Consider the following 6933-nt stretch of genomic DNA (forward strand, 5'->3'; position numbering starts at 1 on the left):
GTCACCCTGAAAACAAGGTCACTAGCTCAATCACCTCAGGTCGCTAGGTTTGTGTGTGACAGCAGCGAGTGAGACCAGGATTTCCTTCACACGCAGCCTTGCACCCGTTCTTGTCTGTTATGAAATCTACGCATCTCTTAGTCGGTCCGGAATGGGAAGTCGGGTGGCAATGCTATTTAGATAAGGCCTGGATCTCGAAGTTCGGGCGATCTTTCTGAACTCGGAGGGCAAGCTGGTGGTCCTGGACGTGAGTGACAGTGAAGATATTGTTTTTAGACTTTTCGCTGTTTACGCCCCACGGGGTCGGGGCAGCCAGATTTCTTCAGACGTCTGAGGTTTACTTTGGGACGTCACGCTCTTTAATATTAGTGTGCAAATGTAATGCCATCTTGGACGCACGCCTGGATAGCGTGCAGTTAGCTGATAAAAGAGTGGGGAGTAAAAACACCTCACAAACCTGCTCAGTTGCTTCCAGTTGGCCTACAGGTAACGACTGGAATTCATAAATGAACCAAAGTATACATTGGCTAACCGCATCCGGTCTTCCAGATCGTATCTAGATAGAGTATTTCATAAGCCTGTAGATAGAAGTAGTATAAATTGTCCACCTTTCAAAGTCGTGGACCACACGGACCATAAATTTCTGATCTGTATCGTCGACATACATATGATTCATAGACAGGACCCCGGATACTGGAAACTGAACGCCTCCTTTCCGGAGTGCTAAGCTTTCAGAGATCGAGTTAGCAAGTTAGTCCATCGAGAGTTGGCGGGTGCAGTTGCCAACAACCGTTGGTGCATAGCCCTGGAAAGAGATATTAGAGTCAAAAAGTTTTGATAGGTTCGACCACCAATAGAACGAAGCTGTTCTCACGGCAGTGGGTTTCGTTTCCGTTTTCAGAGGCTGGATCGTTTCAATGTATACGATATCTGTTCGTTGGTCAAAGTAAATCACGACCAGTCGGAATGGTTTAGCATCGCTCGTTCGGTCCGTCAAGGACGCCCACTTTCACCTCTCCTATACGTACTGGCTCTTTAGCTATTGCTGCAGAAGCTACATATATTGAGTGGCATCTCACATAATGCCACGTAAAGGTTCTCGGACAACGTCACCATAATAGTGTCGGATATCTCGGAAATTGAGGTGGTCGGCACTGCATTGAGTACGAAGCGGTGACAGGAGCAAAGATCAATCAGGGGAAGTAGGTGGGCCTCCAGCCCGACACCTGGAATGGCAGGTCAATGCCAACGGACAGAGTTATAGGTCGCTGGACGGAAGGACTGGTTAAATTGCTTGGGATCTGCGTTGATGCAGATATTGAGGTGGATAAGAACTGGGGAAAGATGACGAGCAGGGTAGCGAATCTTATCCAGAAATGGACAGAGAGGAAGCTGTCCCTGAAATGTCAGGCTTCCGTCATCTACTGCCACCTGACTCTCGTCCCTTTCCCTACTTCGTGCCTGATAAATTTGGATGGCTTGTTCTTGCACTTTCTATGAAAGGAACGTATTCTGCTCGTCCAGCAGTCCATCTACTGTCAACAGCTGCTGAATGGAGAACTTAGCATGCCGTGGCTAATGATGCACAGACATGCACTGAGGATGCGACATCGCCAGCGTATACTTAACACTGAGCAGGTGTGGTCACCGTTCATGAAACGGGACTTTCTGCAGCTCATTTCATTGACGGAGCTATAGTCCTGGGTTAAGCGTAGACTAAGAAATGGCGCTTGGCAAATATAGCGTGGCAAAGAGGTCGGTGGAAGTTCTACCATGGCGTTCTGTAGAGGTTTAGTAGAGGAAAAGAGCGACAGCGTACTCGGGGAAATTCTGGGCGTCAAGACGGATCAACTAACTGGTCTTTTCTGGAGGACTTTTGCGCCAGAGCAGAGAGATAACTTCCAGAAATCCCTGGTATGGCAGTGCTACCGGAAAGCTCTACAGTGCTATCAGACCTGTCCAAGATGTGCTCAGGGCGATGAAACCATCCTGTATGCACTCGTCCAGGGTCCAGGCATTACTGACATGTGGACATTTATCGAATGTTGTCACATGTAGGACGGATCCGGTTATCAACCGAGGCCATTATGAGGATCGCCCCTGATTTCTTTTGATCAGGAGGGAAATACAGTTTTTCTCTGTCTAGATGCTCTAGTGAAAGAGACAGTATAGTGAACGAGGCTGAAAGGACTGAAGACAGACACTTCCTCTTCGGCCGAGCCCTCATCGACTTTTTCAAATTCCACTTTAAAAGGAAAGTGAGGGAAGAGAGGGAAGTACTTCCCTCTAGTAATTATGTCAAAAGGTTGATAAATGGATTGTGTGAATGGACATATTCTGAATATTCGTCTATTAGCCGCAACAGTTGAGGGAGAAAGGGGTGCCTAGCTGGCGAGCCCTTCGCCGTCGGGGTGACCAGTATGGTGTCCTATTTGGCCATGGGTGGAACTCCCCCCTATTGGGGAATTTTGTGTTTTGTTTCTATTGTTTACACGTTTTCATAATCTAAAACTCACTTGACCCGTGTGCTGTATAAGCCCTATTTGTTTTAGCCTCGGTGCTTGTGTCCAATGAAGAAGGGATTATAATAATTATTATTATTCAGTAGTTTTATTTTTATAACGTGCTTTCACTTCACTACCGAGCGCAGCTCTGTGTGCCTTGGGTATGTGCTGTGGTTTGCTGTGATGCTCTTATGGTTACTGTATTGAAAGTCTTGTTCTTGTTCTTGTTCTTGTTCTTTTTCTTCTTCTTCTTCTTCTTCTTCTTCTTCTTCTTCTTCTTCTTCTTACATTTCGGCCTCTTCTTCTTCTTTGTTTTCTGTTTCTCCTTAATTGTATCCTACTGATCATGTTAGCATTTTACGTTTTAGACTCCCTCCTTCCCCTATTGTTTTTCTTCTGTTCTGTGATCTTGTTCTTCTTTCTCTTCTAGTTCCTCCTGTCTCTTCCTCATCCTCTTTTTATTCTCCTATACGCTTCAAAACTTTCTCCGAGCTCTTTTCCTCTTTATTCAATCCATTGTTTCGAATTTCACATAACTCATCCACCGCTGTTTTATATTTTCACTTCTTCATGAACGGTCTCATCATATTTGTTACCACGATCATCAATATTATCAACCACACAAATGTTTGCACCATCTACATCACCTTCAAAAATATCTTCATCAACGCTTAAAACATCCACCGGTCCTTCGTCGCATCGACATATTCTTCAGCACCAGATTCACCATCTCATTATTATCATCACTATTATCTTGTTTTTTCTTCCTACTTTAACCATAGTATTTTATGTAATACAACGTTTCTGTACTTTCTCCTAAAAATTAGCCCTTTTTATATTACAGATATTTGCAAACTAATAATATCGAAAACATTGAAACAAGAGCCTTACATGACCTGCCCAGGTTACAAAAACTGTAAGTTGGAGAAGTTGTCCATAATATTTCAATGACAAAATATTACTCGTTATTCAAAATCTTCTCGCGCAGTTTCGCACCACGTCCTTACTCCTCTGTATATTCTCACTCTCTTCCGATAGAAATGTGTGAAATATTTGTGAGTGTCTATGAATATGTGTCTGTCAATGAGTGAGTCTGAAAATATGTTGGCATTCTGTGTTCCATCCAAACCTGGTTGCTCTTCTCTAATACAGCTCTTCTTCCGCTACTACTACTACTACTACTATTACTACTACTACTACTACTACTACTACTACTACTACTACTACTACTGCTGCTGCTGCTACTACTACTACTACTACTACTACTACTACTGCTACTACTACTACTGCTACTACTAACTACTATACCTTTGATCCTTTTCAGATTTCTCCTCCTCTTCCTCCATCGTCTACTTTTTTCTTCATCTAGATTTACTTAACCTTCTATTTCTTCTCCTTTTTCTTTTTGTTCTTCATCATTTGTTTCGTTTTCTTTTTCATCTTTTACATCTATTTCTCCTTTTTATCTTTTTAATCTTCTTGTTCTTGTTCTTCTACTTTTCTTTCTACACATTCTTCTTTTTTTATCTTCTTCTTCGTCTTCTACTACTATGTCTTTGATACTTTTCAAATTTCTGCTCTTCTTTAACATCTGTTTCGTGTTCTTTTCATCTTCTAATTCTATTTCTCGTTCTCTTTTTAATCTTCTTGTTCTTGTTCTTCTATTTCTCTTTTCTACCCATTCTTTTTTCATCTTTTTCTTTGTCTTCTACTACTACTACTACTACTACTACTACTACTACTACTACTACTACTACTACTACTACTACTACTACTACTTCACATTCTTCTATTTCTTTTCCTTCCTCTTCTCCTCTTCCTCAAACTCTAACTGCTAACTGTACCACCACAAATCTCCTTCTCCTCCTCCACTTCCTCCTCATCATCATTAGCTACATAATCATCGTCGCAATCATCTTCATGGAATTAAACATCAGCGTGATCTAACTTCCATCCCTTCAATTTTCTAATTGTTTAAGCACAAATCAATTTTATGTTCCAGATATTTGAGTTATAATGATATTAAAGAAATCAAAGCAGACACCTTCCAAAATCTGTCCAGTTTAAAATATCTGTAAGTTGAATCAGTCATATTTTATACTATTTCATTGACACGATATATTTCTAAATCTGTAATATCTTCCCATACTATGCTCCCTCAACCGTTTTTCTAAAGTTTTTGTTTTATATTGTTTGCGAAACTCTTATTAACTTAATTTTATGTTCCAGATCTTTGAGTTCTAATGATATCAAGGAAATCAGAGCAGACACCTTTCGAAATCTGTCCAGTTTAACAGATTTGTAAGTGAAACCAGTCTTCTGTTATATTATTTCATTGACGACCTTCCATGTGTTTTATTGTTTGTGAATCTGAGAGAGTGCGTGTGTGTGCGCGCGCACATTTCTTAGATATGGGATATATGAGAGCATGATAGTTCAGGGGAATGTATGCATGTGTATGTTTCTGTATATGTGTTCGGTCTATCTTTGTTCAAAGTGTGTGTTATAGTTTGTGAATATCTGTGAATGTGAGTGACGGTCCATTCCTCAGATTTGAAATATATGAATGTGTGACTATGAAGGGGTAAGATTACGGTAACCCTGTTTATATATATATATATATATATATATATATATATGTGTGTGTGCTTATGTATATGTGTATATATATATATGTGTGTGTGTGTGTGTGTGTGTGTTTGTGTGTGTGTGTGTCTATTTGTGTATGGATGTGTGCATGCAAGTGTATCATTGTGTGTGTGTGTAATTCGGTCTCTGTATCATGTACGATGTTTATGTCTCGATCACCGATGAATATCATCCGACACTTTTCTTCTACTTCTGATGGTTGTTGCTGTTGTTGTCTTCTTCTACTTCTGATGGTTGTTGCTGTTGTTGTCTTCTTCTTCTTCTTCTTCTTCTTCTTCTTCTTCTTCTTCTTCTTCTTCTTCTTCTTCTTCTTCTTCTTCTTCTTCTTCTTCTTCTAATTTTCCAGCGGCTTTCTCTTTCTTCTTTGCATTACTTCTTCATATCTTCTTTTTTCATATCATTCGCTAAATTCTCTTTCATCTAAAACTGTAACTATGTAAATCACAACCATATTTGCTGAGATAATTACCGCCGTCATCGTCCATGTCATCATTCTCATTTTCTTTCGTATCCTCCTCAATCATAATCATCATCAACTTCATCATCGTCTTCTTCATCGTCAACGCCATTCGTTACCACAAAATACCGCTATCAGATGCAGACATTTCAACACCATCGTCATCTTCGCCAACAGTAACATCCTTACCAACATCATCATAATTAATGTCCTATTCTGCATCGCAATAGACATACCAATTCCCATCCTTATCAGAGTAACAATAGCAACATCACACCCATGATCAGCATCATGAAAACATCGTCATCAACACTGCACCACATATTCTTCTCCTCCGCCACCACCACAACATCCGCAATCAACACTTCCACTACCAAAATCCTCCCCTTCGTCATCTCCATCCTCATCACCCTCTACATCATCATCGATCCAACATCTTCATGGAATTAATTGTCATTGTGATCTACATCCCAACCTTACATCCTGTAATTGTTTACCGAACATTCTGTCATAAACGTTCTATACAATTACTTCTTAACTCAATTTTATGTTCCAGATACTTGAGTGATAATAAAATCAAAGAAATCAAAGCTGACACCTTCCGAAATCTGTCCAGTTTAGAAACTCTGTAAGTTGAATCAGTTCTCTTTCTTAGTATTTCATTGAAGATATATTTCTAAATCTGTGTAATCCTTCATGTTAAACATTCTCACCCGTGTTTCTAAACATGTGTTTTATTGTTTGTAGATCTCTGTGAGTGAGTGTGTACCCATTTCTATCATATGGCATCTATGAGAGCGTGCATGTATATGTCTCTGTGTATGCATAAGTTCTGTATCTGCCCAAAAGCTGAGGTAACGTTTGTTAACATATGTAAAATAGGAATCAAAGCACTACAAGGTCACAAAAACAAATACTTAAATTTACGCAGGCAAGAGTGGGAATAAAAGTAAGTGAATAAGGTTTGCGTCTTACCACTGTAAAATTTCAAGAATGAAAGCCAGTTAACCTGGTATCGATGATTTCGAATTTAGCGCCAAAGACATTTGATTCACTTCAGCCACGCCTGCTTGAATCAAACCGTTGTATCACTTCAAGCAATGCCTGTGTTCATTTGTGAAAAGAATCATGCGTCTCTGGTACTAAATTCGAGCTCATAACCTCATAACACCAGGTTGAATGACATTCCTTAGTTCTTCTTCTTCTTCTTCTCCTCTCCTCCCCCTCCCTCTTCTTATTCTTATTCTTCTTCTCCTCTCCTCCCCCTCCCTCTTCTTATTCTTATTCTTCTTCTCCACCTCCTCCTCCACCTCCTTCTTCTTC

The 6933-nt window shown here is 40.2% G+C and overlaps 1 protein-coding gene across 1 annotated transcript in view; it reads left to right on the forward strand.

Annotated features, from left to right (window-relative positions):
- LOC106869292 (toll-like receptor 3) overlaps positions 1–6933 on the forward strand; it is a 353412-nt gene that overhangs the window by 34635 nt on the left and 311844 nt on the right. Inside the window, exons 12-15 of the mRNA XM_052978036.1 lie at positions 3349–3420; positions 4507–4578; positions 4734–4805; positions 6167–6238. The gene's annotated coding sequence lies outside the window, so the exon portion shown is untranslated. The remainder of the gene's footprint in view (positions 1–3348; positions 3421–4506; positions 4579–4733; positions 4806–6166; positions 6239–6933) is intronic.

This window comes from Octopus bimaculoides, chromosome 29, assembly GCF_001194135.2.
Source record: "Octopus bimaculoides isolate UCB-OBI-ISO-001 chromosome 29, ASM119413v2, whole genome shotgun sequence".
NCBI classification, from domain to species: Eukaryota; Metazoa; Mollusca; class Cephalopoda; order Octopoda; family Octopodidae; genus Octopus; species Octopus bimaculoides.